The sequence below is a fragment of the Sciurus vulgaris genome (genome assembly GCF_902686455.1).
Source record: "Sciurus vulgaris genome assembly, chromosome: 8".
NCBI classification, from domain to species: Eukaryota; Metazoa; Chordata; class Mammalia; order Rodentia; family Sciuridae; genus Sciurus; species Sciurus vulgaris.
The window spans coordinates 99,472,741-99,491,618 of record NC_136468.1 but is presented as its reverse complement, the minus strand read 5'-3'; the positions used below and the strand labels follow the sequence as shown (position 1 = coordinate 99,491,618).

The 18,878-nt window shown below is 36.6% G+C and overlaps 1 protein-coding gene and 1 long non-coding RNA gene across 5 annotated transcripts in view; one reads left to right on the top strand and one right to left on the bottom strand.

Annotated features, from left to right (window-relative positions):
* Nucleotides 1–18,878, bottom strand: part of POU6F2 (POU class 6 homeobox 2) — a gene marked incomplete at its 5' end in the record, with an annotated part of 470,230 nt that overhangs the window by 438,752 nt on the left and 12,600 nt on the right. The gene's annotated exons all lie outside the window — the stretch shown is intronic.
* On the top strand, nucleotides 2,615–15,841 carry LOC306667843. Of its 2 annotated transcripts, XR_013765657.1 has the most exons (4): nucleotides 2,615–2,735; nucleotides 14,330–14,405; nucleotides 14,871–15,032; nucleotides 15,457–15,841. It is a non-coding gene; the product is annotated as an uncharacterized lncRNA (long non-coding RNA). The 2 variants fall into 2 exon arrangements; XR_013765658.1 differs by having other exon boundaries at nucleotides 14,871–15,841.

The window sequence follows — 18,878 nt, the reverse complement described above, 5'->3', positions numbered from 1 at the left end:
CGCTTCTCCTGGCCTGAAAAGATATTGCCACCACATCCATATTTGATTTTCTGGAAAATCTATAGTTGCTTAAGTTTCATGCATGAACCACTATACGCTTATTATAAGCCTATGGTTTTTCTTTTTGCAACTCATGTAGACTGCTCTGGGGGGAAAATCCAGAAACAAAGTAATCTGACAAGCTGAGTACATAAATTAAGCGCATAAATTCTTTACAAATAGGGCTCTTGATAGTATACTTAACGTACAAATAGTAGTTCTACAGCACACCCAAGGAGTTCATTTTTAAAATGAATGAAATGATACTGGAAAGATGACATTTTAGAATTATTTTCCCTATTCGTTGAACTTACAGCAGTTCTACTTGCTTAGTGTTTTTAGTCAAATGCTATTATTTGAAAGAAAGGGACTCTAAATTTTTGCATAAATAGTTGCATAAATAAATATAAATAAATGCGGCCTTCTTTCTGCTACATAACCATGCAAAATACCATGACCATGTCAAAATTGGTTGATTATCTCCAGGGTTCTGAAACTCTATTGACCAAGATATTCTAAAGGTATAACCCTTATATACCTAATATGAAAAGAAGAGATTAGAAAACTAGAGATCTATTTTGTTCCTAGATTCACCAGCAATGACCAAGGTCTCCTGCTCGAGTATTTTGTGCCTCCATGACAGAGTATAGTACATTCTATTGAAACTTCCTCCTCCTTCTTCACTTCTTCACAAGTAATCCATGAATATTTTGACCTATCACCTGAAAATGCTTTGGGTTTTCTAAATACAGATATATTGAAATACAAATGTAAAGTAACATTTAAAGACCTAAAGTATCTTTTTTTCTATTAAAACTATGTCCTACCTCTTTTTAAAAATGAGATATATATACTTCGAATTTAGAATATGAGCACTAATGGTCACCTATGTAAACAGTGAAGAGAGATGTACTCAATGTAGAAGTTCTGTAAAATAGACCATAATGTCACTTATGGACACTGAACTAACCAGAAGTGCAAACAGTTCATGAATTAAGGAATAATTCTGGCATAAAATGAATCTAACTTTTCAGAGACATAGCAGATCCAAGCAAAAGGGGTTCTCCCTCATTTGACCAAAGCACATCTCACAGTGTTGTGCCTCCAATTTCAAAAACTGAACTCAAGACTATATTTTAGTGGGAATTTCCTATTGGTAGGTCTTCTGAAAAATCAAAATACCTGAAGAAGAACATTCATTTGCCACTTCCTCTTGGATCATTCTAAGAACATTCTTTCAGCCTCTTGCCAGTAAACAGCAAACAGGGTAACACAACCCAAGAGAGTTCATGCCTAGGAGAAAACCCCAACATTTTATTTAAATGATAACATTGCAAAGAAAACTCGGCTGAACTAACACACATATTTTTCAAAGAACTTGGCAGATGAAAGATAGACCAACTAGGTTCTAACCCTAATGCAATCATAAATATTCCATGGAATTACATGAGAAATATATATATATTAAATTAAATATAATATATATAATATATTAAATATTAAATATATATATATTTAATTTTAACTTTAAAATTCCCTAATGCTAGTTCTCTACTTGAACTCTAAATAAATGTGATTTTGAAGGTGCGGCTGCAGATTAGCATTAAAAAAAAAAAAAATACACCAATCCTGGACTCTACTATTAATAACCAGAATGGGGGACTTAGAAATGTGATCAGCTGTAATGTGCTTATGGATGCCCTTGACCTCCACACTTTTAGACCAGCCTTCCCCTTACCACATCCCCCCAACACCATGATACACCACATAAATGCTGGCACAGCACACAGCTCCCTTCCTTTCCATTATTTTTCAGTGGAAAATCCGTTATCTTAGATTGTATGATTAAATATTGTCTTGGGTCCCTGCCAGAGATTAAATATAAATTTTGGCTGAAGAGTACTCCTTTTTGTAATGTCTATTTTGCCACTTGATGCCAAGATGTGATGAAGAGGTCCAATTGTTTCCGAATATAAACATAAATTTGCATAGATCTGAAGAATCCTTTAGAAGATGAAGGGACTGTTGGCATTATTTAGAATGATTTGCCTTAGGGAAAACTGTGCCAAAACAAAGAAAAGCGCAAAACCCAAAGCCAGACCAGAGAGTAGTCCATTCTCTCGCATTTATCCTCTGACAACATGGAATCATATCACTTCGGGAGTTTAAAAAAAAAAAAAAAAAAAAGGAAAAAACAAACAAACAAACAAAAATTCCTGCTGCAGTAGGCAGGTCAAGATAGCACAGGGCTATCAACCAAATCCCCATACGTGCGTCCCTCCCTTTCCCCCAAAAGCATTTCTAGTAAATATCCATCCAGACAAAAGCCTCCGTTTCCCTATTGCTTTTGTGCGCTGTGGCAGGAAGCAGTTGTCGGCTGCGTGAGTGAAAAATAACAACCGCAGACGCTCAGACACATGCCACAATGTTCCCGTGGAAATCAAACTCTGAGAAATTTTTTAAATGTTTTCAACACATCAGCATGAAGCATCGACCTAGTTGGAATCACTTAGATCTAAAGCAAATGCACTGATTGTTTTCACAGCAGGCTTTTCTTCTTGGAGCCGAAACAGGCGCACGAGCCAGGGTTGTGCGGAAAGGTTTTCAGCCCCCTGCCTTGGTCTGCTATAGCCTGTGACACGATCAATACCAGGGCTGAGCAGCACAGGAAGCTCAGGGAAGATTATGAAGATGAGGTGAGTGACAGAATTACCTTACAAGATTTGTTCTTTCTCTCACCTTGAAACTCATCTGCCTCAGACAGAGATGGAAAACCATCAGGGCACAGACCAAAAGCCAGGGGTGGAAAGAGGGTGAAGGACATCAGACACCATAGGTGCTGAGAGCCTGGCCACTGTGTCTTTTTATGTGTTATCATCATCAGGAAAGGCCAAGTCCTGTGGCCAATCAGGGGTGGCCTCCTGATTAACAAGACCACAAATGCCAGCATCTCTCCTGGAGCCTGGAGAGCAGCAGGTGCCCAATAATTAGTAGACATGATTTCCATTAGATTTTTATCACTATTAATATAATTAATCCTCTTACTTTACTTTTTAGTCCCAGATAGATACTATTCATGTAAATAATCTACACAAAGTACCAACTTTCCAGGTAAAACCGTGGGATGGAATAGGGAGAGGATCAAAGGTGCCCCAGATTCCCATCATGTATTTCTGAGGCCCTTCTCAGCCAGGCTGCACTGGTCCAGTTTTCTCCCCTCACTCAGAGGCAGTGAGATGTCTAAGTGATTGGATCAGATCATCCACAGGTCTTGTCCTAGAACTTAATGGGGGTGCCAATTTAGTAAAGCCCATTTTCTTTCCAGATATCCAGTATGCAAGAAAACTGCTACCCATTACTCTGATTAAACTCTCCTTGTCAACTGAGCAGAGTTAACAATCTGTCTAATAATCATATTAACAATAACAGGTCTCCACTATAATCACTTATACAATCCAATAATTTACTCCTAGAGGTTAGGCAATATATAAGAAGTGTACAACAAATGCAAGGTTTAAGCCACTGATGAATGTAGAAAAAAATAAACATATCTAAGTCTGCTTAATTATCATCTCCAAAATATTTGAAGGAATTCTTTTTTTTTTTTAATTTGGTACCAGAAATTTACCCAGGGGCACTTAACCACTGAGAAATGTTCCCAGTTCTTTTTATTTCTTATTCTTTATTTTGAGGCATGATCTTGCTAAATTGCATAGGGCCTTACTAAGTTTCTGAGCCTGGCTTTAAACTTGTGATCCTCCTGCCCCAGCTTCTAAACTGCTGGGATTACAAGCATGAGCCACCATATTCAGCTTTGAAGGAATTCTTATCTGGGATATTTTATTTGTTTCAGGTCTTTTTTTCTTGTGCATAATTAGTAATTTACATATCAACTATTTTTTTTACTTATATGTTATATCATAAGCATATACCTAGTTCATTCAGCTTCTTCTCCTCCCCACTCATACTGAAGACTAAACCCAGGTGCATTCCACCACTGAGCTACAGTCCCAGCCCTTGTTTTTATTTTCAGACAGGCTATCACTAAATTGCCCAGGTGGGCCTTGAACTTGCAATCACCTGTCTCAGTCTCCCAAGTAGCTGGGATTATAGGCATGCAACACCAAACTCAGCAAGCATCTTTGTAAACAACTTTAATGTCACATGATCAATGAATTTACCTTCACATATTTAATTGCTGCTCTCTTTGAAGACATCAGATGTTTGGTTTTATGTGTGTGAATGTTAACAGTATGTCTTCATTCAGGTTTCTGAGTATTTCCTTAAACTATAAATACTAGATCAAAAGCCAAGAGTTATTATTTTTGTGGCTTATTTCAAAATAACCTTATTATTGCAGAAATTTTAGAATTAAGAAAAGAAAGGAAAAATTTCTCAAAATATCCTAAAAGTAAGAGATTAACATTTTATTATGTCCTTGATGGCTTTTGTATGCATACATAAATATTTAGATATACTTCTCATGTTTTTTATTATTTATAAAACTGAAGCATGTAGTACATAATGGGTTATAACCTGCTTTTTCCAGTTAACTAAGTAACCGAAATTCTTTCCATGTCATTAAGTCTTCCAAATTCAAAAAGAGAATTAAATAAGTTGTGTTGGTTTTCCACAAGTGCTCTCCCATAGATTATGGATGAAGCTGAATATAATAATAGCAATTCAGTAGATTCTAAAACACTGTGTTTTCTCACTTACCTCCATTGAATCTGATCCTTAATGAAAACTTCATATGTATATGGTGAAGATGTTTTGGCAGGGGAGAAAGAAAAAGAAAAAGGGAGAAAGTATGGCAGGGAAGAAGGAAATGAAAATCAAAAAACCTTCAGAAATTCTCCCTGAAAAGAAAAATAACCTGCAGTGCTTTGAAAAAGTTGATTGACTCAATAAGTTATCAAAGGAACAGGTCAGTCATTTTTTTACCTAATACTTGTAAATTGTTGACCTCAAGGCAAAAATCAGTCCATATTAAAATTTTTCCAGAATCATTATCTATTAAAGAAAATGCACAAACTCTAGAAGTAGTGCTTGTGTCTTTGCTACTAACTGTACATTCTTCTTTCAATAGCAAATTGTTTGAATGCGAAGGTAAGATCTGACAACTTATTTAATATCATCCTATTTGCTATTGTTTCTAGGTATTCTTGAATAAATGTCAAGGAGTAATGACATAACTCTTATTTTTATCATATATTAGTTTTAAGCCTCATTATGGCTTATAACCACCATTGTCACCAAAACCATCACCACCATCACCACTGCTACCACCATCCCTGCCCTCACATCACCACATCACCATCACTATCACCATCACCACCATCATCATAACCACCATTACCACCATTACCTCACCATCACCATGACACCATCACTATCATCATAATCTCTCCCACTCCATCATTAGCTCCATTCTCCACAAGCTGACCATTCAACTTTTTGGACTTATCTTAAGTATATCCTTCTCACTCTTCCCTATCTAAAGTGGGTTCCTCATCTGTATTGTCAGTTTTATGTTGCTATAACAAAATGCCTGAGTCTATGTGATTTCTACAGAAAAGAGATTTATTTAGCTTACAGTTTAAAACACTGATAGCCAAAGATCAGATGACCCAATCATTTTGGCCTCTGGTGAAGCCCTTGCCTCACAGAAGGTGGCATCATAATAAGGAGAGTACATAAAAAAGATCCCAATACAGATACACAAGAGAACAGGATGGATCCTTCCTGCTTTTATAATCAGTAACTCACTCTCAGGGATCTCACAGGAACTATGTTAATCCTTCCTGAGGGCAGAATCCCCAGTGACCTAAGTACTTCCCATTAGATTTCACCTCTGAAAGGTCTCATCCCTCTCAACATTGACACACTGAGGACCTAGCTTATGACATGTGAACGCTTAGGAGATATATTCAGGACCTATCCAAACCACAGTACTATCCTCAATCATAAGTTGCCATCTTAGTAATTTTTTTTATTTCCTTCCTGGTACTTTGCACAATTTGGAATTTTTCTTTCTCCTTTTTTTTTTCTTTTTGTTTTTTGTTTGTTGTTTCTCATTTGTTTCCTTGACTACACTGCAGAATAGGTTAAGATAGGGACCACAACTATGTTAGTCACTGTTCTATCCCCAGAACAATATATAGTGTCTGACTAACCAGCAAGTAATCAATAAAAATCACAAGAATTAGTTAATATATCACCTGGAATCAACCCTATGACCCAAAACAAAAAATGAAAAGATAAAAATTGCCCAAGACAAAGAATGATCTTTCTAGTATCTTGTCTCAATATGGAAATTCACTGCTGCACACTCATAAGAAGTCACTTTTACTATATCTACAAACCATCCAGTCACTTCAAGAAAAAGTATTACATAAAGGCAGAGACAGTAGCCTGGTAGATGATATGGGTTAAGAGGTGAGGAAGAAACTGTTCACTCAGAAGCATCTCTTTAGACTGACTTACAGTGAAATTTCCATCATTAAATTAATATTTATGCCTTTTGTTCCATAATACCATGGAACCTATTTTAAAATACAAATACTATGTGATAATTCACGTGATCTCACAGTTCCCATATGAATTCGTATATAGGCTATTTTAACAAAGATAACTGGACCAGTCATTTTTGACTCTCTGAAGACTGAGGTGTTGGAACACATTAGGAAAAGAAAAGATCACATGGTTCATAAGGAAAGACGGATCTCTGCACAGGCGATCCTATGCACCAGAGAGGGAAGGAACATTTCCTTTAGCTCTAATCTTTTTTAGATATTCTTCTATAAACAAAATTGGAGTATTTTTATTTCACTTCAACATTAATGTTTGAGTGAACCAATTTATAAATTATAAAGTAGATGTAGATGAGAAGTGTTCAATACTGAGACCAGGGCTACAAATGCAAAAGAGAGAGATTAACATATAGTTATAATTTGGGGAAGGTGTGTGTGTGTGTGTGTGTGTGTGTGTGTGTGTGTCTATGTTTGGAGGGAAGGAGATACAGATGAGATGAAGAGAACAGTTAGTAGAAGAAACACAGTGGAGAGAAGTGTGATACTAGTTGCTCTGGAATAATCTACATTGGTAAAACGTATTTGCTTCACTAGACAGTGCAGGTGCTCACTAGATAAAGTAAAAGTCTCATAAGTAAATCAGTGTTAAACAATAAAGGGCTCTCAATCTAGAAAGGTAGAGGTACTCCAGGGACTTCCCTTAGAGGCTGCATTTGAAAGCTTTAAGTAACACAAACAGAATATCTGCTGGCTCAAAGCCAGTCTTCTTAACCAGTGTGCTCCAGCATCTGCCCAACTGTTCTGGCTGGAACCTGGAGAACAGAAGTGCTTAACTCCACTTCACTTCCCCTAACTGTCCCCTCACCTGTGCACTGTCCCCCCTTTGTCATTCACAAAACAGAATTACAAGAAATAAAAGGAGGCTTAGCCCTTTTTCCAAATTTTGAGAAACTCCCTTCAAAAAATCTGTAAGTAAGAACAGAAATTGACAAGTTATAATATTGCTTTAGGGAAACAAAACGACTATGGACATTCATTTCATTTTGCAAATCATATTTTGCCGTGTTGTTCCTAGGAACAGCTCACATAATCAGACCAACTCTTGAATTGGTCCCTGTTTTCAAAATTTGATTATAATATTAAAAGAACTCCCAACAAACAATCCTTAATGTAAAAGTTAAGAAATACTTATAATGTTACTAGCAAAATATTATTAAGCCCAAAATTATTCATATAAACCTCACATAAATTTGTACTTGGTATCAACCGAACCAGGAGCCCAGAGTCAAAGACGAAACTAGGTATAAAAATGTTGTATGAAGCTACCTCTGCACAGACCAGGATGACTGGCAAGAACTTATTTTAGGTGGGAAAAAGTGTATGATTCCCACAACAACTGTAACTTAACCAGTTACATATATAGTATATTATGACAGGGAAGTTGACACCACATACAGAAATACTAAATACTACACATGCTTGAGGGATACAAGTTATTGTTGCTCTGGGAGCTGTAAGTTCTGAATGGCGATAAAAATGGAGCCAGAACCACCTGAAGAGCCTTGGATCAGACCTTTATGGAAACCCTGTACTTTCATACACTTGACAAATCTTTATAGAGTGCCTACTGTGTGTAAAGCATCATGCTAGAGGTTGTGAAAAAATATGGCCCCTGCCTCAAGCAGCTTCTAAAGAAATACATCCACTGGGACTTACTAGTCCTACAAGGAATGTTTGGCCTCTGTGGCCAGACAGTAGATTCCACATCTTTCAAATGTCATGTGGAGAAGCCCATAATGTAGAAATGCTTTTAGAATCTACACCCAGATGCCCCTACTTCAATTCCAGCATCTGTCTTCTAATACTAACCCTCTGATGTCCACTGCTGTTCTTTACTGTCAGCTCATTAAGCTTAATGTGTTGATCTGTCATTTCTTCCCTTGCCCCCTTCCCAGCTCGTCTTTTTAACAACTAATACTATTAACACCAAAAATTTTTATTGCTTGAATTCTAAAATTCCCTTTGCACTACAAATTCTTTATGCAACATTTTTATGCTTATTTATATACATTCAGACCTCCAAATTACACTTATGTATTTGTGACATCTCAAAAATATGTGTCTCTATCTACATGTCTAAATACAGGTATGTTGTTTAAAAATAAGGTCATATAGTATATAGTGTAAACTCACTCTTACTGGGAGCTGGGCACTGCAACTCCATCTTCCCGAATTGTTAAAATTCACTTGATTACACCTTAATCATTTAGGACAGCTCAAGCTAGAATGTACCTGATAAAGTACAGGAAGAAGATCCCCTCCACGACCCCTAACCTCAGGAAGTTTCAAGGTCTAGGAGATGTCACAGGTAATTTATTAAAAGGAAAGAGTAGTAGAGCAATAAATAGCTGCATACATTGTTCACGTGAATGTTGGGAAGAGTTTGAGATATGAAGAGAGGAGATAAAATAAGGCAACCATTGTAAAAATGGTCACAGAAAGATAGATGTACATATAAGGACTATTTTGCAAAGAACAATCTGTTTTGCACATTTTTCTAAACAGGAAAAGATGTTATGCTTAGAAACCAATCAGAAATGCCTTGAGAGCTGATGTAAGTACCCAGAGTATGGGGGCTCTCCTAGATTTGACCACTGACCTTGGTCAAATCTGTTAATAACAAGGGGTATGGATCAATTGGACATGCTAATCTCTTTCCTGTTAAGATTCTATAAATATATAAAATTCATACTGCTTTAGAGAAAGAGGACTTTATCATACCTACTTACATGTATCCATATCTGCTATCAGTTCTAAAACAGCTGGGACATAGTATTCACAGGGCTTAGAAATTTGCTCAATGAATACTCAATAAACATTTGTTGAATAAATATTTTTTTCATTATCTGCAAAATGTTTGTGTTCAGCAGGTCTAGGTCCACGGCTGTGCGTTTGACTAGCCTTGGACTAAGCCCAAAGGATAGATGGCACCGAGGAGATACATAGAGGATGATCTCTTAGAGATCATCATCCATGGCAAATAGAGCACAAATTTTCAGTAACCCTGATTCAAGCCAGAATGTGGATGCTCTGGGGATTCAGAGGAGGACAGACTGGTTCAGGCTGGCAGGAGAGGATTGCTAGAGGAACTACTTCTTTGGAAAGATGGACAGGATGGAAGTAAGCAGAAATCGTGGTGGAAATTCAGAAGTATGGTGGAAAGAAACTCCAGAGGTTTGAGAAAAGTGAGTAATCTAGTTCAACAAGGTAGGGTTCAGAGTCTGAATGGGAGGAGTGATGGCATATAAAAAACCTGGGAAAATGGTTTAGGGCATCAGATGACCTCATCACTGAGTCTGTGAAGAAGTGAATGTATCTTAAGGAAATTTTCCAGCATTCAGTTCAATGGCAGACAAAGTCAAAACAGCAGATGGGAATCTGTGTTCCTACCCCAACTCCAATCAGAGCCCCACTGGCTCATCTGCTCCATATTTAGGGTTTTTTTATGAAAAAGTTATTTGAAAATAGAAATATGTGAAAGTTACTGAAGTTAGGAAGCACAGGAACAGGAAAGCAAGAAGGTTACTTCAATAACCAAAGCAAGAAAAATAGAAGTCTGAAAGGGAGGGGACAGCAAGAACGAACAAAGACATTCTCAACCCAGATAGATCCCAGGAGCTCTGCAGAGTCATTGAATATGGAAGGAATGAAGATGACTGAGGGGCCAATCTTAGGGGAATGGAAGCCTGTGACATCCTTTGCAGAAACAGGCAAGGGGAGAGGTGTAGACATACTGTCAGACTGCCTGCTTTCAAATCCCAACTCTGCCACTTACTCATGCTGAAATGGACATGGTACAAAATTCCTAGGACACTGTCTGGCACACCATAAGAGTTAATTAGGTGGGCTGGGGTTGTGGCTCAGTGGTACAGCGCTTGCCTAGCATGTGTGAGGCACTGGGTTCAATTCTCAGCACCACATATAAATAAATAAAAATAAAGATCCATGGACAAATAAATATTTTTTTTTATAAAAAAGAGTTAAGTAGGTGCTTTACTATTATTCTTTAGGTGGAATAAGTTTGTAGGAAAGAAGGCTCTAGCATCCAACAAGATACTGTGAAGGAAAAGCCTAAGCAGATATGATAAAATAAAAAAAAATAAATAAAAATGGACAGAACTGGGAGTGGAGTGGAGAATAAATATATAGATAAATGATAGTTGAAATTACTAAAGTTGACGGGAATATAGAAGGGAAAAGAGAATTGGGATCAAATCATGGGGAATGCTTCATTTCTGGAGAGGAGAAAGAATCAGCAGCAAGTTAAAGATAGAAGAGGGGTAAGAAAACTAGGAATAGATGGTTTGGGTTAAAAAAAAAAAACCACCATTAGGAAGATCAAGACCCATAGTCAGTTTTCATTGTAGGTCTTTCACCAATTAGATTGATTCCCAAGTATTTTATTTTTTTGAGGCTATTGTGAAAGGGGTAGTTTTCCTAATTTCTCTTTCAGTGGATTCATTGCTTATGTATAGGAACGTGTTTGATTTATGGGTGTTAATTTTATATCCTCCTACTTTGTTGAATTCATTTATTAGTTCTAGAAGTTTTCTGGTGGAATTTTTTGGATCTTCTAAATATAGAATCATGTCACTGGCAAATAGTGATAGTTTGAGTTCTTCTTTACCTATTTGTAACCCTTTAATTTCTTTCTTCTGTTTAATTGCTCTGGCTAGAGTTTCAAGGACAATGTTGAAATAAAGTGGTGAAAGAGGGTATCCTTGTCTTGTTCCAGTTTTTAGAGGGAATGCTTTCAATTTTTCTCCATTTAGAATTATGCTAGTCTTTGGTTTAGCATATATAGCTTTTTTTTGATGTTGAGGTATGTTCCTACTATCCCTACTTTTTCTAGTGTTTTGGAACATGAAGGGGTGCTGTATTTTGTTGAATGCTTTTTCTGCATCTCTCAAGTGATCATATGATTCTTGCTTTTAAGTCTATTAAAGAAAGAAATTGAAAACCTTAGAAGATGGAAAGACCTCCCATGCTCCTGAATAGGCAGAATTAATATTGTCAAAATGGCCCTACTACCAAAAGCATTATACAGATTTAATGCAATTCCTAATAAAATTCCAACAGTATTCTTCGTAGAACTAGAAAAAGCAATCATGAAATTCATTTGGAAAAATAAGAGACCCAGAATAGCCAAAGCAATCCTTAGCAAGAAAAGTAAAGCAGGAGGCATCACAATACCATACTTCAAACTATACTACAGAGCTATAGTAACAAAAACAGCATTGTTTTGGCACCCAAACAGATGTGTTGACCAATGGTGCAGAACAGAAGACACAGAGACAAATCCATATAAATACAGTTACCTCACCCTAGACAAGGTGCCAAAGACATTCACTGGAGAAAAGATAGCCTATTCAACAAATGGTGCTGACAAAAATAGAAAGCCAAACATGTTGGCTTCATTTTGGTTCATTTTGTAACAAAATGAAATTAAACCTCTCTCTCTCTCACCCTGCACAAAATTCAACTCAAAGTGGATCAAAGACTTGGGCACTACAACAGAGACCCTGCACCTACTAGAAGAAAAAGTAGGCCCAAAACCTTCACCATGTTGGCAATGATCTGACTTCCTTAACAAGACCCCTAAAGTGCAAGAAGTTAAATCAAGAATCAATAAGAGGGGAGGGATGGATTCAAACTAACAAGCTTCTTCTCAGCAAAAGAAACAATCAATAATGTGAAGAGAAAGCCTACAAAGTGGGAGAAAATCTCTACCACATGCACGTCAGATAAAACATTAATCTCTAGGATACATAAAGAACTCAAAAAGCTTAACACCAAAAAACAAATAACCCAATCAATAAATGGGCTAAGGAACTGAAAAGACAGTTCACAGAAGAAATACAATTGATCAACAAATATATGAAAAAATGTTCAACATCTCTAGCAATACAGAAATGCAAATCACAATGACTAAGATTTCATCTCACTCCAGTTAGAATGGCAATCATTAAGAATATAGGCAACAATTAATGGTGGAGAGGATGTGAGGGAAAAGATACACTCATACGTTACTGGTGGACTGCAAATTGGTGCAATCACTCTGGAAGCAGTATGGAGATTCCTCAGAAAACGTGGAATGGAACCACCATTTGTCCGAGCTATCCCACTCCTCGGTTTATACCCAAAGGACTTAAAATCAGCATGTTACAGTGACTTGACCACAACAATGTTTCTAGCAGCTCAATTCACAATAGCCAAACTATGGAACCAAACTAGATGGTTTCAATAGATGAATGGATAAAGAAAATGTGACATTATATTCAATGAAATATTACTCAGCTTTAAAGAAGAATGAAATTATGACATTTGCCAGTAAATGGATGGAGTTAGAGAATATCATGCTAAACGAAATAAGCCAATCCCCCCAAATCAAAGACTGAATGTTTTGTCTGATATGTGGATACTAATTCACAATAAGGGGTGGGGGTGCTAATGAAGAATAGTTACTTTAGGTAGAGGGGAATGAAAGGAGAGGAGGGGATATGGGGATAGGAAGGAGGAGAATGGATCAGATATTATTGTCTTATATATATATATATGACTGATGATCGATGTGATTCTACAACATGTACAATCAGAAAAATGAAAAATTATACCCCATTTATGTATGATATATCAAAGCACATAAATGCATTCTACTATAATGTATAACTAATTAGAACAAATTAAAAATTTTTAAAAAGAAGCATAGTTACTGTCAGGTAGGAGGAATAAATTTGGGGGTTCTATTACATAGTAGTCTGCCTATAATTAACCATGATGTACATTTCAAAATGACTAAAAGATAGGATTTTGAAATCTCACCACAAAGAAATGAAAAATATTTGAAGTGATAGTTATGCTCAGTATCTTGATTTGATAATTGTAGAATACCTACATGTATAGTAACATCAAATTATACCCATGAGTCAGGCACGGTGGCACACACTTGTAATCCCAGCTTCTCAGGAGGCTGAGGCAGGAGGATTGTGAGTTCAAAGTCAACCTCAGCAAAAACAAGGTGCTAAGCAACTCCGTGAGATGAGTGCCCCTGAGTTCAATCCATGGTACTCATAAAAAAAAAAAACCTCATAAATATATCATCTATTAATTATAATATATAATTAATATCATTAACTAATAATAATATGTATATATTTATAGGACACTATAATTATATACATATTATTGAGATATAGGGTATTGATATGTGAAATACATTAACTCATATTTATAGAGTAATAATATATAAATATATTTATATATTATATATTAATATAATATAATATATTATATATATTAATATAATATATTATATAATATATTATATATTAATATATTAATATATTAATATATTAATATAATATATTAATATAATATATTATATTATATTATATAATATATAAATATATAAATAAACATAAATATAAATAATATATAAATATAAATAAATTATTGTATTTTATTAAAAATAAACCAAAAAAGAAGCATAGTCAACAATATCCCATATAAAAGAAAAGGTAAATCAGGGCTTCCATCTGTTGTATATGGAAAGTTTAAGGAAGGAGGGAGCAAGAGTGGAAGGAAAGATACAAGAAGTGAATGGGTGACAATAATAAAATTAGCTCAAGTGTATGGTGTTTTGTGTGCTGGACACTGTGCTTATTTTTCATATGAATTGCCTTATTGAATCCTCACAGCAACCCTCTGAAGAAGCCATTTTTACCACTCCTTCTTCAATGCCCAAGAAACTGAGGCACACAGAAGCCAAGCAAGGTATGCAAGTTACACAAGCTATGAAAGGTGATGGGCCTGCCAGTCAAATGCTTGCATTTTGATATTCTACCCCTTTCTCTTTACCATTTAACAATTGCCTTGAGGATGCAGGAGAAACCAATGCCAGAGAGTGGCCAGGTGATAAAGACAAATTTCATGGAAAATTCGTAAAAGTCATTTCCTTTACAATATTTCACTATTTTGAGTCTGAGGAGTCTCAGAAGTTTTCTAATTAAATTGTCCTGGCTCGTATAACTCTAATATCATGCAAGACACAGAATAGAAAAATGTTCATGAATGGTCATGACATCTCAGGGAAGCAACTCAGTAACTTTGATTTATTTTTAAACAAGTAATGGAGAGACAAAATGCCACACAACAAGCTACGTAGAAGGAAACTTTGGAATTAGCATTCAGCTTCAGAGCTTATGGTTAATAGAATATCTGCATTTCTCTGCCTTCCAGGGATTTCTTCTGGAGGAATCCTTTGTAGAAGTTCCAATAAGAAGAGTTGAGTCTGTCAACAGGGCAGTGTTGGAAGTCAAGGACCAAAAAAGCAAGATGGCACCAGGCTGGGAAGAGTTTAAGTTCGCTACATTAAGCAATGGGACCTGACAGGGGCAAAAAGTGAGAATATCAGAATGGCAGGTTGGGAGATTTTATCTGGGAATTAAGGACAGTATGAATTGGAATGGGAATTGAAGAGGCAAGGAACAGAATATAGGCAAGAAGTGAAAAGAGACCAAATCAGGAAGGGGAAAGGAAGTGGTGAACAAAATTAGGAAATTGAGAAAGCAAGATGGAGCCAGGTGGATGTCAGACCCACAACCCTTCTTTATCCAGAGGGCCACTGACCAGTACCACAGACATCCCTGGCCCAAGCTCTGCTTAACAACTTGTCATGGGTGCTATAAAAACTCAGGCAGGGTGGCCTTCTAATCCTGCTGTCTCTGCCCTAGGTTCAATGAATAGGTAGTCATTTTGTTTGGGGGCCCAAACCCTCATGTTATAAACTTAGCCTGCTAACTGGAGTTTTCTTCCTATTTTGCAGAATTATTCTTCCCTTCCTCTCCTGGGACCTGCAAGATCAATTCCTCTCCTCATTTTCTCCCTCCCCGTTTTGCCTTCTTCTCCTTTGGGTCCTAACAGGTTCTAGTCCTTACACCCCCAAGTCACAACACTCTATTTTGCAGAATATCTTCCTCTCCCACTCAGTCAGCAGTGTGGCTCCTCAGCCCACCCCCATTCCACTCTGGTGCCTGTTGCCTGTTATGGGCTGTTGCTTAGCCTCAACCATGAAGAATTCCCTCAGCTTAGAGTTCCTACTCTCTTAGGAAGGCATCTTTTCAAATCTCAACTAATGTAGGAAAATTAAGAATAGCAAAGATAGCACTAACAAAATTGAAGTTTCCATCTTTTTGTTACCCCAAGGCATTGAATCCTATCCACAAAAGAAATATTACTTTCTAGGAAGGATAAGGATATGAATATAGATCAGTAGAAAGTACTAAGGTGTGATCAGAGTTCGATTTTGCCTCCAGAGGGTGAGTTCAGGCCCCGAGAAAGTGCTGTTCCTGCCGTCTACCAAGAGGCCCAGGGCTCTGAAACACAGGTTAGAAGACCAGATGTGTCTTCATGAAATTCTGTGGTGACAGGTCAAAGCGGAAGTGCTTTAGAAATTCGTAAGCTTTGACCTCTGGCAAGAAGAAAACAGTTAACTGTTGTCTTATAGTGTAAAAAAGAAAAAAAAAAAAAAAACTGGATTTTTGTGTGCATATGTGCTTGTGTATAAAATCCCCAAATTCAAATAGTGTTGCTTAGTTTCGGTTCAGATGTTAGACGAACTTTCCTTCACGTTGTTTCTGGATTGGTAAAAACCTGAGAAATCCCAACTGTACCCTCAGATGTTATCTCTGACATTTTCACGTTTTTCTTTACAAAATAGCATTTCATACTTTATAACATCACACAATTCTAATTTGAAACTTGAAAATTTTAACTTTCATGTATGATGCTTATTCAAATAAATGAAAACAATTATACTTCATTTTTTACTGATTTAGTCTAAAATTTACTTTTTTTTTTAACCTCGACCTGTATTTTTTTTCTCATTTTGTTGTACAGACTGGTAATACTTATTTCATTAAAACAAGAATATACAAGCATACATAATGTTACATATATATACACACATATTTATATATATAAAATCTTCGTCATTATGTTTAAAATTGAGCTGGGAAACCAAGAAAAATCAAATGTTAAGTGTACTGATATTACCATTTACTTATCCCTATATACAGAAACATTAAAAAAAGATTCATTAATATAACCTAACTTAGACTTTATTTTGAGAAATTTTTATTCAAAAATCAAGTAAAGTAGATCCTAAATTCATGCCATTGTTTTTCAAATATCCAAGTAATCTTTTTATTCATTATATTTTATTATTCATTAACTTTGTCAGTTTGTAAGTACACATGAAGCTTCCAATTAACATGCTACTATATGGCCTTTTGTATTAAAAGTTTTAAAAAGTGATTTGAATAATCCATTTTCCAGACTGGAAAAAAATGGTAATTGCTTATAGTCACTGGACTTGAGTTGCACAAAGCATTGCAAAAGTGAGCAGTAACAAAATCCACCCAGATAATATTTTTAAAAAATATGTGTTAAAGGTGACACAATGTTAGTACAGACTTATCTTCAACAAATCTAATGAGAGTATTCCTGTTAGGTGCACTGCACATGTCCTGTAATACCAGCAACTGAGGATCGCAAGTTCAAGGTCAGCTTGGGCAACATAGCAAGGACCGGTCTCAAAATAAAAAATAAAAAGAGCTGATGAGGTAGCTCTGTGGTAGAGTACCCCTAGGTTCAATCCCTAGCACCACAGAAGGAAAAAAAAAAAAAAAGAATATTTTATAAAATTCCTGAAGAGCATGGTATCAGATTTATAAGCTGCTCTTCCAGTCAGGCTTTTTTGGTCATGTCTAATTTATTCGATTCCTATACAACTTAATATTTAGTCAGTGAAAACATTTGAAACACAAATTGTGTCCTCCTTCTTCACTCACCTTTATCGTTTAAGGTCTTTTAAATAGCTCTGTGTACCCCTTTCATGGTTTAAGATTCAGCATTATACTATGCTAAAAGTAAGTATCTGCTGAATACCTTGCTGGTGGCTGCCTAAATTTAATGCCTCATGTAATATGAATAAGAAATCAATATGAAAATTGGAAATGACCATGTTCAAGGATAGCCTCATTTACACCTTCTGAAACTGAACTGGGAGCAGAAAACACACACACACACACACACACACACACACACACACACGTACACACACGCATACACACAAACCCCAAGGAGCCTGAAACAGTGGTAGATGCCTGTAATCCCAGCAGCTCAGGAGGCTGAGGCAGGAAGATCACAAGATCAAAACCACACTCAACAATTTAGCAAGGTGCTAAGCAACTGAGTGAGACCCTGTCTCTAAATAAAATACAAAAAAGTGTTGGGAATGTGGCTCAGTGGGTAAATGCCCCCTGGGTTCAATACTCAGAACCAAAAAAAAAGGGGGGGGGGGAATTTCAGACAAAAAGTATCAAGAGGTCATAAAATAGAGTAAAGGCAACCCAAAGCTTCAAAACTACATGAGAAGAGCATTCTGCCAAGAGAGACGTGAGAAAACGGTAGCTGTGATGAAAGTCATTCCACAGCAATTACTGAGTTCCCACTGCCCATCAGGAGGCACTCTGGAAAGACAGGAGAGATGACAGGGAACGCAGGGCACAGTGGGGAGAGGAAGGTGCAGCATCTGTAGATGAAAACCTATAGAGTTGCTGGCAATTTTTTCAACTCTTCACCTACCCTAAGACAGTTACGGTCCAGTTTCACAGGAAGGAAGGAAAGGAGGAAGAGAAAGATAGAGAAAGAGCAGGAGGAAAAAAAAATATTTCTGTACCCATCTACATTGAAAATATGGAAAATTCAGGACCTCATTTTATTCAAATCCCTTTGATTGGCTTTTTAATCTGACAATGACTCCAATAAGACACCGATAGCATTCATCCTGCAAAAATAGGCAGGAACAAATTGCCCAGGTAAAGGGTGGTAGGAGGAGCTTTGTTTCATTTACGAAGTGTTTCCTATGAACACACTTCTCATTCACCGGAGGAGAGATTCTGCATCACGTTGGTGCCTGACAAGAGTCTGACATCCATGGTCCCCCACTTCCATATGGGGACTTCACCTGCTGCCTCTTTGCCCCACTTCCAATAGGGGGCAGAAGCCCTGACTCTCTTCATGAGATCCAAACATTCCTCTGGTATGTTGTCCCAAGATCAAAATTGTATGGACACAAGAAATTATCAAGTCACAATTGTAGATTGAAAGTCACAGTTTTCAAAAAACTTTATAACTAATCAAGTAAAAATAACCTCATGAATTAAAGAAAGGGTTTTATTTATT